General features: G+C 49.9%; 1 protein-coding gene and 1 long non-coding RNA gene across 4 annotated transcripts in view; one reads left to right on the top strand and one right to left on the bottom strand.

The window, feature by feature from the left end:
- Window positions 1–12,531: 12,531 nt before the first annotated feature.
- On the bottom strand, window positions 12,532–14,437 carry LOC115499426. The gene is made up of 2 exons (XR_003964156.1): window positions 13,923–14,437; window positions 12,532–13,097 (listed from the first exon to the last, which is right to left on the bottom strand). It is a non-coding gene; the product is annotated as an uncharacterized LOC115499426 (long non-coding RNA).
- Window positions 13,319–25,628, top strand: part of DIRAS2 (DIRAS family GTPase 2) — a 28,138-nt gene continuing 15,828 nt past the window's right edge. The window contains exon 1 of one of the 3 annotated variants that reach the window (XM_030293332.1): window positions 13,319–13,397. The gene's annotated coding sequence lies outside the window, so the exon portion shown is untranslated. Of the gene's footprint in view, window positions 13,398–13,611; window positions 13,680–25,628 lie in introns of those variants that run through there. The other 2 variants (XM_030293330.1, XM_030293331.1) reach the window with 2 other exon arrangements.

Raw genomic sequence — 25,628 nt, 5'->3', positions numbered from 1 at the left:
GGGTAAAAGCTGTTTATTAGGTCAAAGCGTTACCCTGGGGCGCCTGGGCAGCTTAGCCGGTTGAGTGTTCGACTCTTGATTTCGTCTCGGGTCACGATCTCACGATGTGTGGGGTCGAGCCCCGAGTTGGGCTCTGTGCTGAGAGTGCGGAGCCTGCTTGGGATTCTCTCTCTCTCTCCCTCTCTCTCTCTGCCCCTCCTCTGCTCGTGCACATGCTCTTTCTCTCAAGACAAATAAAAATAAAAGGTTTATCTTTCACGTCACCCCAAATAAAAACCTAAATTAAAAAAAAATAAAAGAAGGTTTATCTTTCACATCACCCCAATTCCTACGTTTGGAACTAAAGAGGACGTGGAAATCATCAGGTATGTCCCTTTGCAGAAGGCACACGGCCCACTGGCACCATGGTGGTGGCTGGATGGGTTCAGCATAGGGAAGCGTCCCGCCCGCGTCCCACCCGAGGATCCCTTGCTTTTGCATGTTCTCCTGAGGAAGACGTTGCTGGAAGGGAGGATTCTTGGAATTGAACTTGGCAGTCATTCATCTTTGTCCTTAGGTTTGCTGGGAGCTGAGGGGAGGAAGTCACGTGCATGCGGGGAAGCCCCTCAGGACGGTGAGGACCGTGCCAGACTCCGGGAGAGGACGGGGCCAAGTGGGCCCCCGCGTCCGGGGCTGCGCAGCGGGGTTCTGACTTCAGGAGGTGCTTCGGGGTGCGGCCTGCAGCCTGTTTCTTGTGCAAGCAGCCAAGCGGGGGTGTGGGCTGGGGACATGAAGAGAGGGAGAAATCCTTGCCCTTGAATAATTAATCGCTTCATCTTCTCTCCCAAAAATTGCTTTATTATCTCAAATGGAACTCCTTTATTTTTCATTACCCGCTGCATAAGTGACATTTAAATAAATGTCTGGTGGCATTCTGCCCCACGGCTTTGTTCCTTAGAGACCTCTCCTGCATGCCAGATTCAGGAGTTTGTGGAAACCATCCTTTTCGCAGCGCACAGCCGGGTGGCAACTCATTAATCACCCCCTCGTCATCTTATTCCTGTGTTCGCGGCAGCCTGAACTTGGTTATCACGGCAGGAGCGACGTGGGCTGAAAAGTTCTTGCCCAATATTTTGCTATATCCAGACAAGTTAGAATATTTTCACGGTAGGTGAGAGAGTGAACAGAGAGAGCACTGATCCGTGCCTCTCCTGATATGTTCTTGAAACGAGTATTTAAAAAAAAAAATTATTTATTTGGCCAGGGAAGGGCCAGAGAGAGAGAGAGGGGGAGAGAATCCCAAGCAGGATCTGTGCTGTCGGCACAGAGCCCAACTTGGGGCCCGAACTCATGAACCACGAGATCATGATCTGAGCGAAACCGAGAGTCAGACGCTCCACTGACTGGAGCCCCAAAGCTCAGTATCGTTAATACAGCTATTTTTTGTAAGTCATGTATCACACAGCATTAATTCTCACATGATGTGGCCATCAGTCTATTTTTTCAAGTTACATAGAATGGAACAGTTGGGAGTATTTCTTCCTTAACTGCTAGGTGATGGGGTTAAAAAAACCCTGAGTTATCTTTAAAGAGTAAAAGGAATGCTTCTGAGGAAGGAGACAATGCAGGGAGTATACAAACGGGTCTCTTTTGGGAAAAATAGAGAAGGAACTAACTTTATATTTAATGGAGTCTTTACTTGAGTCAAAGAGGTAGCAGTCGCCAAGGTGTGCAAATATAAACGTACAGCGAATCTCCTATCGCACGTGTTTTCTGGAAGTTCTTTGACAGGCAGTCCCTGTGGACTGGCTTTTAGAGTGTTCTCTTCTGATATGATTTGCATAAGCTTGCAAGAGTGAGATTCAAAACTGTCTGAGTTTAGGGGCGCCTGGGTGTCTCAGTTGAGCATCTGACTCTTGGTTTCAGCTCAGATTGTGATCCCAGGGTCGTGGGTTCTGAGCGAAGTGTGGAGCGTGCTTGAGATCCTCTCCGTCTCTCCCTCCCTCTGTCCCTCCCTAGCTCATGCACGTACTCAAGAAAGAAAGAAAGAAAGAAAGAAAGAAAGTTAAAAAAAAAAGAAAACAACAATTCAAGGGAAATGGGTGAGTGTCTCTAAAATGCAGGGACCAAAACACATCAGCCCAAAACACATCCTTGCAGATGCTGCTGGTTCCTAAGGGTGTGTGTGACTCTCCCTCCTGGGTCCCTGCTGATGTGCAGGGATTTCCAAACGGGGATCCACAGTCCCGCAAGGAACCGAGGCTCCACAAAGACCAGAAAGCAATAAAAGGGGAAATTTTACATCAAAGTGTGTGAAAACTATACTCCAGGGAAAATGCATAATCTTACACACCTCCATTACTAAAAACAAAAGGTTAAACATAAAGGAAATCGGTACTTATCCAAAGAATATAAAAATCTGGACATAAAAAATTAGAGGAAAAATATGACTCAGGGGAGAGATTTCATAACAACAGAAGCTGAAATTAATAAATTTGAAATAAAAAAATGGTACCAGGAGAACTGAAAGTTGGGTGTTTGCCCTTTCCCCTCGTACAACACGCAGGCGATATTCCTTCAAAAAAATTTTTGGTTGTTTTTAATGAAAGATAGTTTCTTTAAAAAAAGAACAACAAATTCATGAAATTCTCATAAGCCTGATAAGTAAAAAGAAGGGGAACAAATATTACACGAGATCGGGAAAGGAGGGAGACGCAAACGCAAGGTGGTCAGTCGAATCAGGAGAGAACGCTGCTCACGATTCCACAGCGATGCACAGACAACTTCCTATCAAAATGCAAATCAGAAGAAGAAAATATAAGAATTTTCATAGAAGGATCAGAGTATGATTGACATTCATCACAGTTTTGAAAAGACAATGTTCAGATGGCTACCTGGTCTTTTTACAATTTTAATTTAATTTAATTTAATTTAATTTAACTTAATTTAATTTAATTTAATTTATTTTTGAGAAAGAGAGGGTTGGGGAAGGGAGAGTGGGAGAGAGAATGAGAATCCCACGCAGCCTCCACACCCAGCACGGAGCCCAACTTGGGGCTCGATCCCATGACCCTGGGATCATGACCTGAGCCAAAATCAAGAGTTGGATGCTCAACAGACTGAGACCTCAGGTGCCCCTCTACCTGATCTTTAAATAATTGGTTATTGGTGTGGTATTTAAAGTATTCTAGGACACAGGATTAAAAAAAAAACTTGTAAAGTCACTCAGTTTATCAGAGAATCTAGCGTTCTCAGTTATTTACATTAATACAATTTCAAAAAGAATCACGTTAATCCCGATCATGAACACAATGCTGCAAAACCGAGCCCAGAAATATCTTTAAAAGCGATTCAAGATAACTTCAGGAACAATCTATTATAGAAGGGTGGTTCAAAAATAGTAAAATTTTGGGGTACCTGAGTGGCTCAGTCAGTTAAGCATCAAACTCTTGACTCCGGCTCAGGTCATGATCTCATGGTTCCTGAGTTCGAGCTCTATGTTGGGCTCTGTGCTGACAGAGTGGAACCTGCTTGGGATTCTCTCTCTCTTTCTCTCTCTCTCTCTGCCTCTCCCCCTCACGCACGTTCTCTCTCTCATTCTCTCTCTCAATAAATAAATAAATAAACTTAAAAAATAGTAAACTTTTGGCATTCAATTAAGACAGAAAAATCATGTGATTATGTCGATGCTAAACGGTAAAATTTAGCAATCGTTCCTCACAAAAGTTACAGGCAACATGGGGATAATGATCCAGGGCTCACGTTAGATTGATCCAGTCTACTCCTGAAAAATAAAAGTAAGACAAAGCCAAACAGAAGAATATTTTACAGAACACCAACAAGTGCTCCTCAGAACTATCAAGTCCTTCAAAAGCAGCACAAGCTGAGAACTGTCATAGTGCGCGGAGGCTAAGCAGCCGCGAGGACAGGATGTCATATGAGCCACGGACAGGATGTGTTAATTAAGAGCAAAGTGGGAGTGGGGTTTATGCGGAACCTCTGAACTGTCACGGCACGTTTTTTTATGCATGTGCAACTGTTCGAAAGTAAAGCTCATTAAAAATTTTAAAAATTACGCGTGTGTTATGTGTATGCGTAGATCTGTATATCCTTGCTTGCAAATAACTATATGAGCAGAGGAAATCATGAAAAAATACTTAGGAGGTTATTAATTTAATGTCAGTTCAGGGAAAGGGTGAGAGGGAGGGGTAGATTGTGATGAGCAAGTAAATCTATGTGTTTCCAAACATTAGAAGTGACATGCTATTTGGGAGCCTTTTTTTTTCATTTATTATTATACCAACACAACTGATATTGTGTGAAGATATATATATATATATATATATATAGAGAGAGAGAGAGAGAGAGAGAGAATATAAAAATAGAGTTTACTATAATACTACATAGTATACTATGTATATATATAGTATAAAAACAGTATAAATATATAGCATAAATATATAGTATATATACTATAAATATACAGTATATATATACTATTTATAAATATATAGAGCAAATATATGTAGCATATATAGTGTAAATATATAAAATATATACACTATGTATAAATATATAGTATAGAGTATAAATACAGAGCATAAATATATAAATATACATAGAATATATGATGTAATGGTATATATATATATATACACACATATACACATATAAACACACACACAAACATCTCTATACATATATGATATAAATTATGTGTCCGGCAATGGTCCTGGGGCGGAGAAATTACAGAAGAGTATAACTTTCTTCCTTATACTTGCCTTGCTCACAATTGTGAGCTGGTTAGTGGTTTCTGATCATATTGTGAAAGAAAGAAAGGAAGAAAGAAAGAAAGAAAGAAAGAAAGAAAGAAAGAAAGAGAAAGAAAGAAGGAAAGAAAGAGAAGACAGACGAAGAAGAAAGAACAAAAGAAAGAACGCAGAAGAAGAGAAAAGAACGCAAGAAAAAAAGGAAACAAGCCAAGAAGCAGAAAGAATACTGAAACAAAAGAAAGAAATCACCACCTCACCCAGCGTAAACCACGCATCCAGCAATACCCAATACTCTCAACACGCGCGCGCTCTAGGTTGCTGTATTCGTCGTAGGTGTAAGTAATGGAAGGAAGAGGAAGGGAAGGACCTGCTTAGGTCGGAAGCAGGAGCCCGCTCACCTGGAAGATTCCATCACAGCAGCGCCTCTGAAGATGTCTCGTTTACGAACCTCCCTCGCGGTCACTGACACGTGTGCACAATCTATCCATGCCCCCGGGAGTGGGCTGGGCCAACATTCCGTTATTCCTTCCACGTCATTCCTGTCGTACACCCCGTTCTGGGCCCCCCATTCGTATGTTGTCTCAGTGAATAAGCAGTATTCACGCGGTAAGAACATGATCGTGAATATTTTACAGCCCCGTTGCACAGGTGGCTCCTTACGGGTGACCCCTGACTCCTGTGACTGCACGTGGCAGGGCGTGATGGTTAGTTTTCTGTCAGTGGGACTGAGCTAAGGGGTGCCCGGCCAGCTTCTACGACATCACCGGGCGTGTCCTTGAGGGTGTTTCAGGAGAGACGACGTTTGGACCAGCTGACTGAGTAAAGGGGGTCACGGCACCAAGGTGAGCGATCATCCATCGTGACCAGAACAAGAAGGCAGACGAAAGGCGAATTTGCTCCCCGCTTGGATAGGAGCCTCCACCTTCTCCTGCCCTTGGCACCCGCAGGAGTCACGGATTTGGGGACCGGGCAAACCGTCCTGAGGCCAGATTTCCGGGAGGGGGAATCAAGAGCTCCGAGGTCTCTGGCCTGAACGGCGGGGTGAGTGGTGGTTTCCTGCAAAGGGCAGGCCTGGGGGGGACGGGGTCCAAGGCGGGGGAGCCTGATACTTCTGACTTGTTCTCACAGCCAGGCTACGTGTGAGACGCATGACAGATGGAACTGGAGATCACACGCGGACAGGGAGTATGTGAGCCCGAGGCCCAGGAAGCGGTCAGCTCTGGGGCACTAATGCCATCAGAGGACAGGGGGCCTCGCACGCGGTGAGGGCAGGTGAGCTCACCCAGGGCTGATACGGGGGAGCCTGGGGCCTGGTGGGAGAGAAACACCCAGAGACTGGGAAGCGGCGTCCTGTGAGGCAGGTGTAGACCAGTGCCGGCAAGTGCACGCTCCCCGAGGAGGGGGTGGGTGTCAGCCTTCCACAGACGCTGGAAAGCAGGAAAGATGCAGGCTGGGAATTCAGCCCTGGCCTTGAGCACACCTGCCTGTCCTTCAGGCCACAAGCAGGCCCAGGAAGGTAAGACACTTAAGAAAACGTCGTGGGGGAACGGCAGGGTGGGACGTGAGCACTGACAGACTCCCCGGGTCCTTCCGTGGCCCTGAGTTTGCGCTCCGCGCTCCCCCCACCCTCGCTCCTCGTGGCGAAACCTCTTCCTGTGATGTCTCCCCTGCCTGCGTTCGGGCCCCGAGACTCCTCTGCCAAGGCTCCCGGGACATCACTCAGTTTCTCTAACTTCTCTCTCTATCTGTAAAATAGTGATCACAGTAACGCGATACCTGACATTCACATCTAACCCAATAAGCAAATGAAATTTTGTAATTATAATGCACTGTAACCGTGCAAGACTTCATGTAACTACTCACAGGCCTTGTATTTTTCCCTTTCTATTTCCTTCTTACCAGAATCTGAGAAACGCTTCTGACAGTAAATCAATATTAATTTGAGAACAGCTAGGGAAGATGTTCTAAGTTAGGAGAAATTTGAATTATTGAAGAATTTTATATAAATAGTGTGGGAATACCAAAAAAAAATGGATGTTAGAAAGATATAAGTTTTGGCTTTAGTTAAAAAAAAAATCCTTTTAACGTTTAGCTATATCCAAAAATAGAATGAACTGCCCCCTGCCCGCATGTTAGGTCAGGAGATCCCGAATTCAAGACAGACTGTCCTAACATTTGCGCCCCGTGGGCAAGACCACAAGCAGGGGCCCACAAGGCATATTTTTGTACTTAAATATTTAAAAGAAATAAATCGAGCTGACGAACTATTAAATAAAACATGTTCTGCGCCCCCACCTTGAAAAATAAACCATTATAAACTTCTAGATTCATATTTAGAGTATGAAATTCTTTTGGGGTTCCACTGAGCCATTTTTTGGCTGAAGGAAGGCCGCCACCCCTTACCCTCACCCGTGTCCCCTTCCTCGTCCCCCAGGGAAGGAGGAGGAGGAAGGAGGAGGGCTCTCACAGCCACCAGTCAGTCACAAGGAGGCTTCAGCCCGCTCATCCAAACTCTGCTCAGACGCCCTCAAAGAGCCACCCTTTGGCCACCGAAGGATCAGAGCCACTTGTGAAATGTCTCATAGACGAGCTGGGCTCAAAAGAAGGGGCTCAACTAATTGACCTTTTGAGGCCTCTTTAGAACTCTGTTACTTGCAAGCATTGCACAAAAGGTGAGCCAAAGTATATGTGGGAACATGAAGACAAAATGAATTATGTTTTCCATTTATAGTTCAGAGTAATCTACGTTATCCAGTAATGTATCAGAAACACAAGATAGGAATTTTAACATCTCCTGTCTGAATAGCCACACCTCCTGAATTCATAGGGTCTGAATCCTATTATATGTTAAGCGCTGTTGCAAAACCTCTAAAATACATAGCAATGTTGATCTTAAAGTAGGAAATAGAAACAAAAAATCATCATAAGTAGATCCAAGTTTACCCAGGACATTTCTGGGTTTTGCCTCCTGTCCAGGAATAGTCACCAACACTGCTCCTTTTCAGCCTCAAAAATGTCCCAGTTTGAGGGTAAATTATGTGACCGCTCACTCATGGACATCGAGTGACGTCTTCTCGATATCTCTTCACTGCAGTGAAGGCACGTGTAAGCCAGAAATAAAGATTCACATATAATCAAAGGATTTATTTGTTTATTTTTAAGTATTTATTTATTTATTTTGAGAGAGAGAGAGAAAGAGCGTGAGTGTGAGCTGGGGAGGGGCAGAGAGAGAGAGGGAGAGAGAGAGAGAGAGAATCCTAAGCAGACTCCATGCTGTCAGCATAGAGCCCGAAGTGGGGTTCCAACCCACCAACTGTGAGATCATGACCTGAGCTGAAACCGAGAGTCAGACGCTGAACCGACTGAGCCCCCCAGGTGCTCCTCGAAGGACTGTTCTAAGTGAGAACGTTTTCAGAGATCATCCTGTTGGAGCCTGTGGTCGACCAGGATGTGAGCACAGATTTCCAGTGAGCCTCCCAGGACCCCATAATTCTGAGGGTTGGATTCTCTTTTTCCCACTGGAGAAACCGTAGGCCAGGGGTCCCTCTCAGTCTGTCACTGTGCCCGCCTGCGTCGGGGGGGGAGGGATGCGGTCTGAGTGTGGCCGCTCCTTAGCCTCACGTTCTGGAATTTTCACAATAATTGCCTGGTTGCCAGGTGGTCTTCTTGGGAGGGCACTGTGATTGGGAATGTCCTATGTCACCATCTTGACGATGTCACTCTTTAGTCTCTGAATTTTACTCACTTCGCTCAGGGCAGAACGTGGCCTCCCGAGGGGGTGGTGTAGCCGTGAGTGGCGGACAGAAGCATGCTTGAACCCCACCTCCTGTTGTCCTGTGTGTCACGCTTGTGCCCCACCACCGCATGCGGTAGAGGAAAACGGCCCTGGGGATGAGGACTCCATGGGCTAAGAGAGCAGAGAGTGGGTGATCAAGCGGGCACTCAATCCACACGGACAGGAAGACCCCTAGACCCAAAGAGTGGCAAGGCGAAGGCCAGAGGCTGGAATCGTCCAAGAGGAGGCAAGATCCTTCAACCAGAGGGGAAGAGAGGGCTCAGGAGACACCGCACTGGGATGAAGGGGACAACGGGGCACGGAAGGAAAACCGGTCTCGGCCTGAGATGCCACCGGAGAGGCGGGGGCTGCTGAACTGTCAGCTTTCCATTTGACCAAAAGGCTGGCTGACTTGTACAGAGCGGTCTAGAATTTAGAGAAGCTTGACGGACAAGGCGTGCGGGTCCGAAAGGATACGGTGGAGGTTGTGGGGAGGAGAGGAAGAGAGGGTTTGTGTTGGCTGGACCCGGGGACAGGCAGTGCGTTGAGCCTGCACGGGTTTTCCAGCTACAATCATCCGTGTGTGTTCCCCAACATTCCAGTCGGCCGAGAGAACTAGGTCAACCTTAGATAAGGCGGGGATGAGAAACTCTCGAGATTACAGAGCACAGATGTCAGCTTTAGCATCTGTGTGGCCCGGGGAAGCCGGAAAGCTTAAGAACAGAGAGCAAGCGTGAGGCGTGGGCCTTGCATCCGCGTCGAGGGTCGGGGGTCGGGGGGGCGGGGGAAGGACAGACGTGGAGCCTCCTTAGGCCTGAAAGCACCGGGTACAGCCGGGTGGAGGCTGAAGGGGTGGTTAAAAATAGAGAATCAAGATGAAAACCGACGGACTAACAAAGAATCTGCCTCCTCTGCGACAAGGCCTGCCTCCGAGAGGCATCATTCCTGGCCAGTTTACGCCCGTGTCTGGACCTTATCTCTGGAAGCAGGGTGTGGCTGTGGCGCATCCCCGAACCCACGGCTCAGGACGGAGGCCTCGGGGTCCCCGTGCCTGGAGTCTTGCTGCTGAAGTCTTGAAGGCTCTCGGCTGACTCCCTCCCCGGGAATTGCCTCGGAGAGGGCGTGGGGAGGGGACAGCCCACGGTGACCAATCCCACGGTTGATCTGATGTGGGACGTCTCTGAAGAGCCAACCCAACTGCAGAGCTCTTACTGGGGGGCCACCGAACTCCTGGACAAAAATCAAAGGCCAACTTCATTTTCTTCTTCCCTTTTGTGGGAAGCCTTTATTTTCTTGGGCCTGGGCTTCCCTTTTGCCAAGTAGATGTGCAAGGCTTTGTACGTTTTGGGGCCGAGGGCTCAGCTCGGCGGGTCCTGCCCATCCGAGGATTAGGCTCCACGGGTGGAGGATGGAAACAAGGGTTTGAACTGAAGGGTCAGCCCGGCAGGTGGACCTCTGGGGCCCGGGCATTGTTGCTGGGAGACAGGGTGCCCTCCGGGCGCTGGGGACCTACACCCCACCCTTATGGGGTAAGCCCCCAGAAAGGACAGCGGCTTGGACAGGCCCTAAGGGCCACAGCGCTGGGGGAATCTGGAGGACCAGAAACATCTAGGGATGGAGGGCACTGTCCCCTTAACACATCCCAACGAGATGGTAGCCTCTCAACCATTTTCAGCAGATACGTTGACATGGCGTTTGGTAAAAATATGATGAAAAAGCACACTTTAGTGCAACGGGTTTCAAATTCTACCCCGTGTCATCAGGATCGCCGGGACTGATCACTAAATGCAAGTTGCTCCGTGGAGCCTTCAGAGTTTCTGAGTCCGGAAGTCTGGGCGGGGCCGAAAAGGGCCTAATAACTTCTCAGGTGCTGCTGGTACAGCTGGTCCCGGGACCGTTGTCTCAGAGGAAACGGGATGGACGTGAGACCATGAGACGCTTAAGGGACACAGGCCAAAGATGTGTCTTTTCACTGTACGTGAGCTCGTTCAGCGGCCAGCCAGGGTGTCCCCGGGCTTATCCCGTTGGCTCCTGCCCTGATGTCACTTTGGCCCCGCCTCTCCCTCGATGGCGTCTGGCACTCTGCGGGCCTGTGAACTCAGGTCCTAAATGGAGCTGCTGGAGCTCAGGTGAACGAGGGATGCTGGCCTGGCGGGGGGGGGGGGGGGGGCGCGGTGCGCAGGTCAGAGGAGTTCAGTTGGGCACTTCATGTAATGTACAAAGGTGCCCAGCAGAGGGCGAGGGTGAGGTTGGGGTTTGGCCGGTGCCCCGGAAGGTGGAGTGGGTAGCACCTGCCCCAGGAGGTTCTTGGCACAAAGGGTCTCGTGCGTCTCAAGTCGTGCATTGCCTTGGGGCAGGGGGAGAGTGTGTCCACCCAGACAGGGGTCCTTTTGCTGGGTTGCATACAGGCTAAATGTCCGTTGGCCAAGTTGTAGGGGGAGAGAGCAAGGCGGGAGCAGAGCTGAAGAAGCTCTTTTTACAGCCCCCTCGAAGGCCCCGGGGCTCCTGTGTGGTTCTGTGGAGAAGACAGGCTTCCTCTAACTGAGGGATGCTGGACTGGCTAAGCTCGCTTCAATTTGCTTCAGAAAACCGAAGCCTGCGCGTTTCTCCTACCTGACCACACTGCCGTTTGTCTCAGTCTCTGCATTACCCGGGGGGGGCTGGCTCCGCGGGTCCCTGCTCCAAGCAGCCTCAGCACGACAGGGAACCTGATAGAACTGCACATTCTGGGAGCCCGCCCCAGCCCTGCTGAGCCCGAAAACCTGGGGCGTGACCCGGCTGGCTCCGTTGAACATGCTAAGAGTTTGGGAGGCACTGGCCTGGAGCTTCTCGCCTCCAACAAGCTTAGAAATCTCATGGGGATCTTATTAGAGTCAGATCTGGGGAGCAATCAGCTCCTTCTGGCCAGCGAAAAGTCAGGGCTCGCCGGGTGACGGGGAGACCAGCAACATCACTCAAAGCGCAACACTGCTGTTTACGCGGGGCCTCTGAGGTCCCCGCATCAGGGTCACATACATAACGATTGTATGTGGCAAAATGCGGATTCCTCTGCAGCGTGGAATCTGCAGAATCCACTGGTTCCGTTGGCCAGCCCCCGGTCCTCCCCTCCCCGAGGGCGGTGCCAGGAAGGTCGGCCTCCAGTATTTTCCGCCCGTCCCATCCCTTCACCATGCCTTGGCATCCTCAACTTCCGCTTTACCGTTTAACCTGATAACCCACATTTGAGGTTGTCATGGAAAACAACATCCCGATTTGCTAGACTGTGCGGTCCTCTCAGATTCCAGAAACGGAGGCAGGCAGTGCCCAGAACCCACCGTCAGTGCACCTGCTCCCTCCCTGGGATGGCTTTCCTCCTCCTGGCCGTGGCTTCGCTTGTAATGCAGAGCGGACCCAGATGGGGAGCAACCACTGTGCTTTCTTGTCTCGCCCCAGGGTCGTGGCGCTTGGGGGCTCAGTTGGGTGAGCGTCTGACTTCGGATCAGGTCATGAACTCACCGTCGGTGAGTTCGAGCCCCACGTCGGGCTCTGTGCCGACAGCTCGGAGCCTGGAGCCTGCCTCGGATTCTGTGTCTCCCTCTCTCTCTGCCCCTCCCCTGCTCACGCTCTGTTTCTCTCTCTCAGAAATAAATAATAAACATTAGGGGCACCTGGGTGGCTCAGTCGGTTGAATGTTTGACTTCTGCTCAGGTCATGATCTCACAGTTCATGGGATCAAGCCCCACATCAATGCTTGGGATTCTCTCTCTCCTTCTCTCTGCCCCCTCCCTGTTCACACTTGGTCGCTATCTCTCTCTCTCTCAATATAAATAACAAACACTAAATAAATAAATAAATAAAATACGGGTAGAGTTGCCCAGGGTAGCCTTCATGGAGTTCGACAGAATGGTGTATTTTTCATATTCCAATGGCCCTGGCTTCTAGGTCAGAATTCAGATGCACCAGTGGGAATCCTAAATTTTCTCGATTATAATTATCATTCTAAGGTAAGATTTTTAAAAACAGGTATTTCCTGTGAATAATAGAGCACAAATTTACTTTGGAAATGACATCAAAGGAGAAGGCAATTTGAAACTATACAGAAATTCAAGACAGTTTCGGAACAGGGAAACGGGATTCTATAAGCTACACCAAACGCGAAAAACAACAAAACACTGCCCACTTCTCTGGGAAAAAATGTCATTAAAAAAGACTGGGTTTCAGTAGGGCGAGGCAATATTCCTCAAACCCGTAGTTTCAATGTAATATTCCATCAGGGTTACAGGCAAGCGTTTAAAAACCGTTGGCACAGAGCTGTTAGCCACAAATCTTGCCTCTTGCTGATTCACCTGTTTCTGGGCAAATGCTTCCTGGACAAAATGGTCTATCAATGTCGGAAAACAAAGCTGGTTGTTTGCTCCAGACGCTAATGCGAAACTATTCGGTGGAAAGTCAGTTCCAGCCCCAGACCGCCCGGGGTGGTTTTGTCCCAGGGGTTTGTTAAATCAGAACGCGTTAATCTGCAGCGTGTGGTTGGCTACCGGCATGGCCCTATTTCACCCGACTTCGAAACGAGGTGGTTTTTCATTCAGCGTCTGGACGCGGAAAGAAAAGCCTGGGTGGTTAGTAGTGGTTGCAGCTGACGGTGTGAACGATCCCAAACAAAAGAATCCGGCGCACTTGCCACGGAAGGGTGTTAATTCACTGAATTCTCAGAAAATTCCAGTCCCGGCCATCGATTCCTGGAGCTTGCAGTAGGTGGCACCTAAAAGCTCTTTGGAGGCGAGCGGACGCCATTTGAGCAAAAGCAGCCGCCGCTGCAGCAGCTGGTCCAGCTCGGAAGTGGTGACTGGAGAGCGAGAGCGAGAGGAGGAAGGCCGGGCTGCGCGGCGCAGGTGCGGGGTGCGCGGGGCGCGGGGCGCAGGTGCGCTGGGGGCGCGGGGAGCAGGTGCGGGGGGCGCGGGGCGCAGGTGCGCGGACTCTGGGGCGCGGGGGCGCGGGGCGCAGGTGCCGGGGCGCGGGGGGCGCACGGCGGGCGAGCAGCTGACGGCATCGTCACGGCGGCGGCGCCCCGCCCGCCTGGGGAGGAGCCCGCAGCAGCGGCACAGCCGGCCCTACCCCGTCCGGTGCCAGGCGAGCTCGGGACAAGCCCGGAGCACAGTTGCGCTGCCCCTCAGGTAAGGATCCCCCTCCTCGGCCGTGGCTGCGCCGCGCCCGCCCTGGGGCCCCGCCGGCCCCGGGCCTCCGCGCCTGGAGCCCCCCGAGGAGGGATTGCCGTCACCGGGAGGGCGAGTCGGCAGCACGGCCCCTGGAGTTGGCGAGCGGGAAGCCGCATTTCTGTATCGTCGGCCGGGAGGGTGTGCGTCTCGGTGCCCTGGTCTGAAACGCGTTCTTGAAAAGAGAGAGAGAGAGATCCGTACCTTGCACATTCTTTGGGATCCCTTCCCAAACAGGAGTTGGTGCTTCAGAAGGTGCTGTGGTGCAGGTGTTTGCAGCGTGGAAGTTGCTTGAGTGGATTTTCGGAAGTGCCAGAGACGTGGCTCCAAGTGGGAAGGATGGACAGCGCGTTATGAAGGCTGTTGGCTTAGCACGGCTTCCCTCAGCGGCCCTTCACGGGCTGGGCTGGGACGTGGCGAAATATTTCAATTCTCCCCTTACATGTGCCTCCCGAGTCTGCGTGCGCCCCTCGCTGTTGCCCTGGCGCAGGGGCCGGGGAGGGGAGGGGCCGCAGCCCCCCAAATGACAATGACTCCTGTGGCCTCCCGCTCCCTGCAAGGCACCGCCGGCGTCCTCTCGCCCTGCGGGAGCCTCTGCCCCAGTCCGCGCTGCGGCCCAGGATGCTGTTTTTCTCCTTTGAAGCTCCAATACCCATCCTTGGGGGTTTGGGAGACTTGGAAAGTGGCAACCCTGTGCGTCCCCGGTCACATCCACTGGACGCTGACATACAGCTGGTGGGGGCGTCCAGTCCTAACCGAGCAGTGACACAGCGTGCCTTCCTTAGGGATCTATTTGCATATTTGCCCTTACTATCTTCTGAACGACCCCCCTTCCACGTGAGAAGCCCGTCTTAGCACGGGAGACCTTTCCTGCTTTGAACTAAAAACCTATAAAATCTTCTTTTTAAAGAAGATTTTCTAGGTAACCAAAAAAGCCCAGAGCATTTTACATCCAGATCAGTCCGAATGCACTTCTTTTCCGGTGGCATTTGGATTTGAAGAGGTGGAGTGGGAGGGAGAGAAAAGGGGAGGGTAAAATTAGAATAAATTTAACAATTTGGGGGAGGGGAATAATACTTTTTGTTGTTGTTGTTGTTGTTGTTGTTGGCCACTGCCTGAAATTGCAAATTGCCAACAGTTCTGTCTCTGGAAATGCAGGAGCCCGGCATTCCTATGGGCCGAGGCACCAGGAGACCCGTAGTTGATCTTACAGAAAGAGAAGAGACCAGGCAGGGACACATTTTCATGCTCTTTAACACATGGCCCTTCGTTTGGTGGTCAGGCAATGGTCCTGGTGAACACAGGCAGGGGAGCGGGGAGAGGGGACGGCCTTCCATCGCCTGGGGTCGCTGCTTCCTCCTCCTGGGTTACCTCTGCAGACGGCAATTCTGTGTGCACGGTTATTGCAGAAACCTCCAGAATCTTTTCTTGTTACGGCTTTAATAGTTGTTCCTGAGGAGAGACTCAGAAGACAGCCAAATCCAATTCCGAGTTGTGGGAGTGCCTTTGCGCTCCTGTCTGTCAATCTGGCATTCTCAGCCGTCAGGGAACACGGTCTCCACTCGGGTGCCTGCACAGCTTTCTGGAACATTAAAACCTTTGAAAAATGCCGAGCGTCCTTTGTCAAACAGAGAATGCGTCCGTGACTGTGAAAACATGTCCGTGCTTACTTTGTTGCCTTAGGTGGTGTGTTGGTGTGTTGCAAGTTACCTACTGATCTGGACGAAAGCATCATTCCTCCCCCTAGATGAACGCAGTGAACTTTTGCACTAAAAAAATGTCTTTGTTATAAAGAGGAGCGTCTGGCTTTCTGCGGGGGGAGGAGGTTGCCTGCAAACTGTTGGAAGTTAAAGAGGGCTCAGTGCTGAGCTGTAACTTTCAATTCAGGTAACCCCTGTGTCCCATTCTCACTTTTAAGGTGGGTTGGATATCTATCTATCTGTCTGTCTATCTATCTGTCTATCTATCTGTCTGTCTGTCTGTCTATCTGTCTATCTATCTATATCTTTATCTATATTTTTTCTGTCCATTTTTCTTTCTTTTTTTTTCTTTTAAATTTTTTTTTTCAACGTTTATTTATTTTTGGGACAGAGAGAGACAGAGCATGAATGGGGGAGGGGCAGAGAGAGAGGGAGACACAGAGTCGGAAACAGGCTCCAGGCTCTGAGCCATCAGCCCAGAGCCCGACGCGGGGCTCGAACTCACGGACCGCGAGATCGTGACCTGGCTGAAGTCGGACGCTTAACCGACTGCACCACCCAGGCGCCCCTGTCCATTTTTCTTTCTATAGATTTGTCTGTCTGTCTGTCTACCTGCCTATCTGGTTGGGGTATTCACAATGGACAGCGGTCTCTTTAAAGACAGCTGATTTCTAGGCCATTGTTTTTGGTTACGATTTTTCTAGGGAAATATCTGCTCTTAATCCGAAAGGCAGGTGGTGGTTGTCATGCCGTCACGATTGTTGATGTTCTTTTACAAGTTGAGTTGGCACACGCATGTGCAGTTAAGGATGAACCTGAAGTTATTTCACGGATTGCAAATGATGCTTCGGTTTTTTCTAGAGGATGTTTCTCTCAAGCCTTTCTCCCTCCACCAGCTGAGTATTCATTACAGTACCCGGAGTGGATGTGCCCTGGTCCTCACATCTTTTGCTCCCGCCACTGGCTTAATCAGGAAAAGAAAGGTCCCCGGTGGGTCTGTCCTTAGTGCAGTGTTGTCCTCAAAATCGGTACTGTCCCGTAGAGATAAACTGTGTGAGGCTCATGCATGCATTAAAATGTCCTACTAGTCACATTAGAAAAGTAAAAATAAACAGGTGTAATCCATTGTAATAATGTATTTTCTTTAATCCAATCTATCAAAAATGACTGTTTAAAGATGTAATTGATACAAAATACGTATAAGATATTTTAGAAGTTTTGTTTTTTTTTTTCCATGCCAAGTCTTACATTTATGGAACATCTCAATTTGGATCAGCCACATTTTAAGAGGTCAATAGCCCATGTAGCTGCTGGCTGTTGTATTGGCCAGCATGGCTACGGAATATTAACTTTTTGACAAAGTAACTTAAAAGCTGAAACATTAGGAGCCGTTAAATTGAGCCACTGAAACACTATTGAAAATAAATAAACAGCTGATCTCAAATTGCTGTAAGAGCTGTGCCCTACCCTTCCCTACCAGTAGCTGGTCGTGCGATCTTAAAACCTATTTTTGCTTCTTTATTAGTAAAATAGGAGGGTTGGATCAAATATCTGGTTGGGTTAAATACTTGCATCAAAAATCCCTGGTTCTCTGAAAAATAACCAGTGGCTAGACTTGTGGATTCCACCTGCATTCAGCCTAGAGGACCTGCTGTAGCAGAAACAGAGGAGCAGAACTGCTGGGTGCCGCCATTTTGCACAACCACTGTGTGCTTCTGTCCAATCCTTGATGGCGGACGTCAGCAACTGAGTCCCCGTGTCCCATCGGAGATCATTCAATTTTCATATTTAAATTTCTTTAGTGGGCAGGTAACAGCAAATCCATTGTAAAATCAATAACCAACTAGTGAGCTAGTATCTACTGCGTGACTGAATATTCTTCACAGATCTTTCCGTATTAACCTTTAGGGTATGTGTATGTATTTTCAATGTTGCCATCCATTTCAACACCATTCAATAGCGTCGTGAAATGTAACGCGTTATAATTGACCCGTGAATACTGACTTCTTGAAGCCCAGAAATGAGGGACCTTAATGAAAGGATGTTGGTTTCTTCACCCAGCCCCTGGATGGCCTCGGTGGTCAATGAGTGATGGAGAGGCGGGTGTCATTTCCATCACACGGCTGCCTGTCTCAGAAGCCAGGATAGCAGGTTTAAAGAGAGCAGCGTCTTGTATGAGAGGAGTTTGTGCAGTGTTTTTCTAAAGCTGATTGATGTCTGGAAAGTGATTGGGTTTCTGAGGAAGTAAGAGAACACGGGAGCTGTCTATGAGGACTTTCTCCTCTCTCCTGCCTCCACTGCTGAAGCTGGAGTCCAGAAGGGTCCATGTGCTTACGACAGTGGAGCTCAGACAGAGGGGCCCTTGGAAGGGGACACTTTCCTTCCTGTGTCATCTTCCCACTCCGATGGTCGTATTGGTGCGTACCTGTGACTTTGGAATGTTGAGTGTACCTTTGGGGGAAAATGGTCAGTATCTGGGTCTCTGAGTCCAGCACAAAGCCAGGAGCTCACTCAGTTCTCCACATCAAAAATCCAGCTCACTGGTATTTTCCTTATTTTATGGACTCGGACACACCTTCCTAACCTTACGACCCCCACCTCCCATTACCCATGGGTGCATAAGATCAGCGGGCTGTCTCATTGCTCCCCTGCTTGGGAAAGACCCCCTAGGATTTAAAGAAAACTGTGGAATAGTCCTGTGACTATTGGGGGTACGATACTCCCATTTATCTTTCTTTCTCAGCCATGAGCTATCAATGGGTACCTATTCCTCTTTGACTAGATACCTACTGTTGTAGTCACACCCAGTTATAATGCTGGTTCTGTACCATTGATCGATCAACATGCACGCTAAACGTTTCAGGACCTACCCTCCTTTATGCAGCAGATCTATTCTCTTGGCAGGGGACTGTTCCTGGCGACTGGGTCAGAAAACATACATGGTTGTCTGTTCCTAGCTGCCTAATGTGGCTATTGTCTTTTTAAAGCAAAGGCAAGACCATTCTGAAAGTCGCTTGGCAATATTAGATGTTACTGTAAAAACAAAACAAAACACTTCCTTCCTGAACATTTTAGCATCCTGAGCTCGTGGTTCGGTTGTTGCTGATTTGGATCGGCTCCGTTGCCTTCCTGGGTTTGCCGATTCTCGGCTGAAGAGGTTCCCCTGCTCCCTAGCTGGGCATCGACCGCTGCTGCTTCAACCGTGGGGTCTCGGGTCCCTCATCTGTTCATCAGGGCTGCTGACACCCACATCAGGGGTGTTTTGTGGTTTTTTTTTTTTCATTTTTTTTTCAACGTTTATTTTTATTTTTGGGACAGAGAGAGACAGAGCATGAACGGGGGAGGGGCAGAGAGAGAGGGAGACACAGAATCGGAAACAGGCTCCAGGCTCCGAGCCATCAGCCCAGAGCCTGACGCGGGGCTCGAACTCACGGACCGCGAGATCGTGACCTGGCTGAAGTCGGACGCTTAACCGACTGCGCCACCCAGGCGCCCCCAGGGGTGTTTTGAAGACACAGCTTGTCGGGGACCTCTCCACCCTTGTGGGAGGTTCCTGGGACGTTCCAGCGGGTGGATGTGATCGGACCGGCATCTTCCTGGTCCCCTCTCTCTCTCTCTCTCTCGCTGTATCAGATTGTTCTTCCCGCGCACAGCCTGGCATGGAGCCCGCTGTCTCACATTGCACCTTGCTTCTGGATGGCCTTCTGGCCTTCAGCATGGGCCCTTTCTAGCTCCCCTGGTGTAGACACTCTCCAGTTAATCTTAAACTACTGATTTCTTTCTTTATGTCTTGCTCTTTGAGCTGGGTCTGCAGGGACGCGCCGGTTTCTGTCTGGTTAAATCCATGTTCCTGCTTTGGCCAACTCTTTCCGTCTGTTCCTTGCCTGAGCTCCTCTCCGCACGGGCAGTCCCGCCTCTGTAACTGCATTCATGCTGTTTTGCCTCTGTCGGCATATCCCCTCCTTGGTATTTTTGTGGCACTAGTCCGTTCATCCCTGGAAGGATTCTGGGGATCCTAGCTTTGACCACAAGCCTGCTGAGGACAGCTGGTGCTAAGGACCGTCCGACGTCACCTGCCGTTGGATTCTAGACGCGTCGGTAGCCACAGCCTTTTGCGGCACGTTTTGCTGACCTGCCTGGTAACTGCAGAGCGGACGCAAATAAATATTGATTAGTGGCTCACGGCTACTGACTCCGCGCCCTTGCTTTGCTCATCCCATCGGCTCCTGACCTCTGATGCTCTTTGCTCACCGAGAGCATCGGCTCACCGGGTCCAGGGGCCGTCCTCACGGTCTGGCCGCATGCCATCCAGGTGACCCCAGTCTTTCTGTCCTCTCTTCTGAAGCTCCACGTGACAGCGACAGTCACAGGGGATCTAGTCAGTCCTGGGAGCTCTCCCCCATCCGGAGGGATGTGGGGCACCCCTCCTGCAGCCACGGCGTCCTGTGCTTATGACACGCCTTCTCAGTGCGCTTGCTCAGCTGCTCTCCCGGGACGTGCATTTCATCCCGCTGGCCTCTTCCATTGTTACCTTCCCATTGATGTTTGCACACGTTCATGTCTGTGTAGCCTTCGATTAATTAAAAAAAGAAAAAAGAAAAAAGCCCCAACTGGGTTCCATTGAGCCACTGATTTGCAACCATCCCCCCATTCCACAGCCAGAGCCCCAGGAAACATTCGTAAGCTGCACCTCACGCTCGCTCCGTCAGAACCACTCTCGCCGGGTGCCCCAGGGACCCTCCGTGCTTCCCGGCCAGGGGCCGCTCTCCAGTTCCTACCCCCATTCTCTCCATCGTTCTTTGAGGACCGTGCTTCCCTGGGGTGCTTCCCCGACACGGCCCTCAGCACGGCAGATCCACACTCCGGGGGCTCCCTGTGATGTTTGCAGACCCGCTGCCCCCACAGCACTCATTCCGGGGTCTGTCCGAGCCCTGTGCTGTTGCCTTGTGGTTCTCCCACACCGCCTCGTCCACACCGGCCTTCAATCCCTCCCTGAACAGCGCGCCCTGATCGATCCCAGTGCTATGGCCGGCGCAGCACGCGTTACCCGCCTGCCCCCTCGACGTGAGCCTCGATGGGCCCAAACGCTCTTGCCGCGTGCCACGCGGGAACCCAAGCTCACCATCTCCCCTTAACGCCCGACCTGGGCCCAGCGCGCTCTCAGGAGAGGCTCTCATCCTGTCTCTCCAGTTCTGCCACTTAGAAACCTTAGGAGTTTTTCTCTTGACGCTTTATCTCCCGTCGCTTGCGTCTTAACTCCTTCCCCAGCCGGCCGCCACCCATCCCTGCTGACGTCACTCTGCCTGTGTTCCGTCCTCCTGCTGCCTTTCTAGGCTCAGCTGCCTGGGTTTTGGCCGGTTGGTTACAGCGGACTTCTGGTCCGCTTTCTCCGTGGGAGCCGGCCCCCTTCGGTGGCCGTGCACCGCCCTCGGAAGCCCGTGCGGTCATGGCCACGGCGCCCCGACCGGCCTCCGCTCACATCGCGACCCTCCTGCAGCCTCTGGCAGTCACGTCCCCCTGCTTCTGGTATTTGGGGGCCTCAGCTGTGGCGCTCGGGGCGCGGAGGGCTCTCCCCACACGGGGCCCGTACGGGGCCGTGGTCCGCCCTGCGGATGCGCTCCCCCAGCACAGGGCCGTGGATGACACATCACGAGCACAGCGCCGCGCTGTCATTGAAGCGGGGTGGCCTCGTTCACGCCGTGTTGCCGCGGCCTGGAAGCCACGTCCGAGATGCCGCTCAACGCGCGTGGCAGCCGCAGGTGCCCGGCCGCCTCGAGCCGACCCCCGAGATCGCCGCCCGCGTGGCTCTTGCCCGAGGCACCTTGCGTGGTCTGCCCTCGTCCATCTGTTCGTCAGAAGCGAAACGCAGATTCGCTGACGCTCTGCGCAGATCTTTACTGAACGCCTCCTACGGGCCGGGCGGTGCGCAAGCCCTGGGGAGACAGCAGTGGACGAAACCGATAAAAAGCCCGCACGGAGCCTATGGTTTAAGAAAGTCAATTACGAGTATGTCAGAAAGGAAAACGTGCTGTGGAGAAAAATAAGGCAGGAAGAGGTTATAGACTTCCAGGGCTGAGGCTGGGATCGTGCAGTGAGATAGGGTCGTCGGCAAAGTCTGGGCCGGAAGGTGATATTCGAACATAGGTCTGCAGAAGGTGGGGTAGGGGAAGAGCGGTCCATGCAGCGGTAACTGCCTGTGCAAAGGCCCCGGGGCAGGAGCATGCCAGCTGCTGTCCAAGTAGCAGCGAGGAGACAGATGTGGCTGGGGTGAGCTGGGGGGAAAATAGCAGGAGGTGACTGTGGGGGTTGAGCCCTTTAGCACTCGTTCTGGGGGAGACAGCGTGGCCAATGGAGGGTCTGGAGTGCAGGGGTGATCTGGGGCTGTTGGGGAGTGGATTGGAGTGGCTGGAGGCCGCTGGTGCACTGGACGTGAGGCGCGGGACACGAAGAGGGGCTCGGGGCGGGGGGGCTCTGGGGGTTTCGGCCCGGACAGCCGGAAGGGAACATCGCCATCGGCCAAGACGAGGAAAGTTGCAAGGGGAGGCGTGGAGGGGGGTGTAGGCGGTTTGGTTGTGCCCACGTTATTTTGGGGTGTGTCCAAGGCATCCCAGCGGAGAGGTCCGGCGGGGAGAGGGCACGTGGCCTGCACCTCCGGGCAGAGGCCGGCCGCAGACATGCCGTTGGACATTGCTCGCATATGGCTGGCATCTGCGGTCTTGGAACCAGAGGGTGATCTTGGCGGGGATGACACTGACCCCCTGCCCTGGGGCCACCGTGGTCCAAGGCAGGACGTCCTGTCTCCCGCTTCCACGCTGCCCTCCTGGGTCCTCAGGGACGTCCCACACAGCACGGGTCACATCACCGTCCCTTCTCTGCTGAAAACCCCCCGTGGCTGCCGTCCTTCTCGTGACAAGAGCTGCCTCCTCCTGCCCCCACCCATTACGTGTTGACTTCACCTGCTTTTCCGATCCCTCCCTCCCTCCCTGCATTCTGGAATGTTCCATGGCCCAAAGCACACCACACTGGCATCAGGTGCTTCCACGGGATGCTATCTCTGCCAGGGAGCTCTTCCCCAGGGGCCCAGACCTCACTCCACTGCCTCTCTCAAATCTTAGCTCGAGTGGCACCTTTCCAGGGAGCTGTCCTCTGGCCCCTCTGATGTCCCCTGTGCACCTCGGTGTGGAACTGAGGGGCGCTGCATCCGTGCGTTTTATCGATGCTCCCACACTCATGGAGACCCTTCATTTGGAAACACCTTTAAAATGATAGAGAAAAAAAAAAAGAGTTTGAGTTTCAGGTTTTAAACTGTGCAGTTAGGAGCTGTACAGAAACACGTCTGCATTGCTTCCGACACGGTCACGTAACAGAAGCCACTTTTCCCCGTCACGCTTGATGAATGATTGCCATACATCCCTGTGTAAGTTTAAGGCATCTGGCATGGTTTGATTTATCTCTCTTGGGTATTGATTACCCTAATAGGTTCATCTAACATCCGTTTTCTCATATAGATAAAATAACAAGAAAGGAAAAAATATTTAAGGAAGGAATTTTCTCCTTGGGATGAGAACAATTAGGATTCACACCCTTTCAGCTTTCCCGCATGTCCTGCCCACCATTGGCTGTTGTCGTCATGATGTACATCACAGCCCGAGTACTCTTGTCTTATAACTTAGAAGTTTGTAAGGCTTGGGGCGCCTGGGTGGCTCAGTCGGTTGAGCGTCCGACTTCGGCTCAGGTCATGATCTCACGGTCTGTGAGTTCGAGCCCCGCGTCGGGCTCTGTGCTGACAGCTCGGAGCCTGGAGCCTGCCTCGGATTCTGTCTCCCTCTCTCTCTCTGACCCTCCCCCATTCATGCTCTGTCTCTCTCTGTCCCTCAAACATAAATAAACATTAAAACAAATTAAAAAAAAAAAAGGAGTTTGTAAGGCTTTTCTTTGTTGTTGTTTTCAGTTTTTTGGTTTTTTTTTGTTTTTTTTTTTGAGAGAGAGAGCACACAGGGGAGGCCAGAGAGAGGGAGAGAGAGAGAATCCCAAGCAGGCTCCATGCCAACAGTGTGGAGCCGACACTGGGATCAATCCCACAAACCATGAGACCACGACCTGAGCTCAGATCAAGAGTCAGATGCTCGACAGGCGGAGCCCCCTTGACTCCCCGGTCTGTTCAGATTTCCCGTTCACAGTCAGATTCCCGGTGGCTAAGCACCCCCCACATCTCCCTGCAGTCCCCATGGTGTGAATTCGACTTGGGGCTCCTGCAGAGTGACCACAGTGCTGGGGCAGGCAGCTGGTCCCTCCTGGGTTCCCTTTTTCCCCGGAGGAGGCAGGGGCTCAGGGGAGACCCCTCCCCGTGGTGCTGTGCTGTCTTGGGGAAGGGGCCACGCGCCCAGTGTGGCTCCATCTCTTGTCCCCTGCAACGCAGTCTGTCTTGGCCTCTGCGGGGAGGGGGTGTTTCCGCCCCCCCCCCCCCCCCCCCCCCCCCCCGGTGTTCTGGGATCCTCTGAAGCGACGTCCGGTTCTCAGAGAGGTGTTAGTTGGTCCTCTCGTCGGGGGGGAGCAGAGCCAGGAACAACCCTGTCACCTTCTTAGTGACATCACCCTCCCAGAAGCATTTTCATGCATCTCTTTCCAAACTGCTGTCTCCATAGGATGGCTTTTCCAAAGGAGGTACGGTGCCCCTCTCTCCCGTCTAAAATGTCTAACATTTCATCTTTATGTTAGAGAGACAGAGGAGATTGCCTATTTTCGCAAAATATCTGCTATGTGGCATACTAGTGAAAGCCATCTCCCATGCAGAAAACGGCGGTGGATTTAGAATAATTGTCTTTTGCGTAAAAGATAAACGCATGACTTGCCTTTTAGTTTGGCAACACTACCGTATTCTTTGCTACAAGATAACTGGTAAGCCATCCTGCGGGAGAAAGGACTTTTGTGGGTGCTTCTAATTTCCTTAAAGAGTATGTGGAAGAATTTTCTGTGTCTTGAAGCTTTTATTTTTATATATTACATATTATTATGTATTATTTACACATATTAAAATACTTGCCATATATATAACATATACAATTGTATAGGTAACATACAATATACGATATATACAATATACGATATATACAATATACAGTATGTAACATATTGTATATGTTTTATATATGTATGTATAATATTATATATATAATAAGGTTTTATTTATTTTTGTTTTTAATTTATTTTGAATTTATTATATATAACAAAGTTTTATTTTTATATGTTACACGTTAATATGTATTATTTATATATATATATTAAAAATACTTGTATATGTAACATACGTTATATATATGTATGTATAATATTATGTATATATATATAATAAGGTTTTATTTATTTATTTTTGTTTTTAATTTATTTTGAATTTATTTTATTGATTGTATATAATAAAGTTTTATTTTTATATGTTACATGTTATTATATATTATTTATATATATATATTAAAAATACTTGTCGCATATGTAACATACGTTATATATATGTATGTATAATATTATGTATATATATAATAAGGTTTTATTTATTTTTGTTTTTCATTTATTTTGAATTTATTTTATTGATTATATATAATAAAGTTTTATTTTTATATGTTACACGTTATTATATATTATTTATATATATTAAAAATACTTGCCGTATATGTAACATACGTTATATGTATGTATGTATAATATTATGTATATATTTTTGCCTATTATAAATTACAAATACCTGTTTTACATTAAAAAACACCAGTTGGGGGCACCTGAGTGGCTCAGTGGGTTAAGCATCTAACTCTTGGTTTCAGTTCAGGTCATGATCCCATGATCTCACAGTTTGTGGGTTCGAGCCCCGTGTCAGGCTCTGAACTGACAGCACACAGCCTGCTTGGGATCCTCTCTGCCCTCCGTTGCTCCTGCTGGTGCTTTCTCTCTTTCTCTCCCCAAATAAATAAACTTAAAAAAAATTAAAACGCCAGCTGGAGACAGCTACATGGAAAAGAATGAAACTGGACCACTTTCTTACATCACATGCAAAAATAAACTCCAAGAGGTAAAAGACCTAAATGTGAGACCTGAAACCATAAACTCCTAAAAGATAATACAGGCAGTAATGTCTTGGACATTGGCCTTAGCAACATATTTATGGGTAGGTCTTCTCAGGCAAGGGAAACAAAAGCAAACATAAACTATTGGGACTACA

This window comes from Lynx canadensis, chromosome D4, assembly GCF_007474595.2.
Source record: "Lynx canadensis isolate LIC74 chromosome D4, mLynCan4.pri.v2, whole genome shotgun sequence".
Taxonomy (NCBI): Eukaryota; Metazoa; Chordata; class Mammalia; order Carnivora; family Felidae; genus Lynx; species Lynx canadensis.
This window is presented reverse-complemented; position numbering and strand designations above follow the sequence as displayed.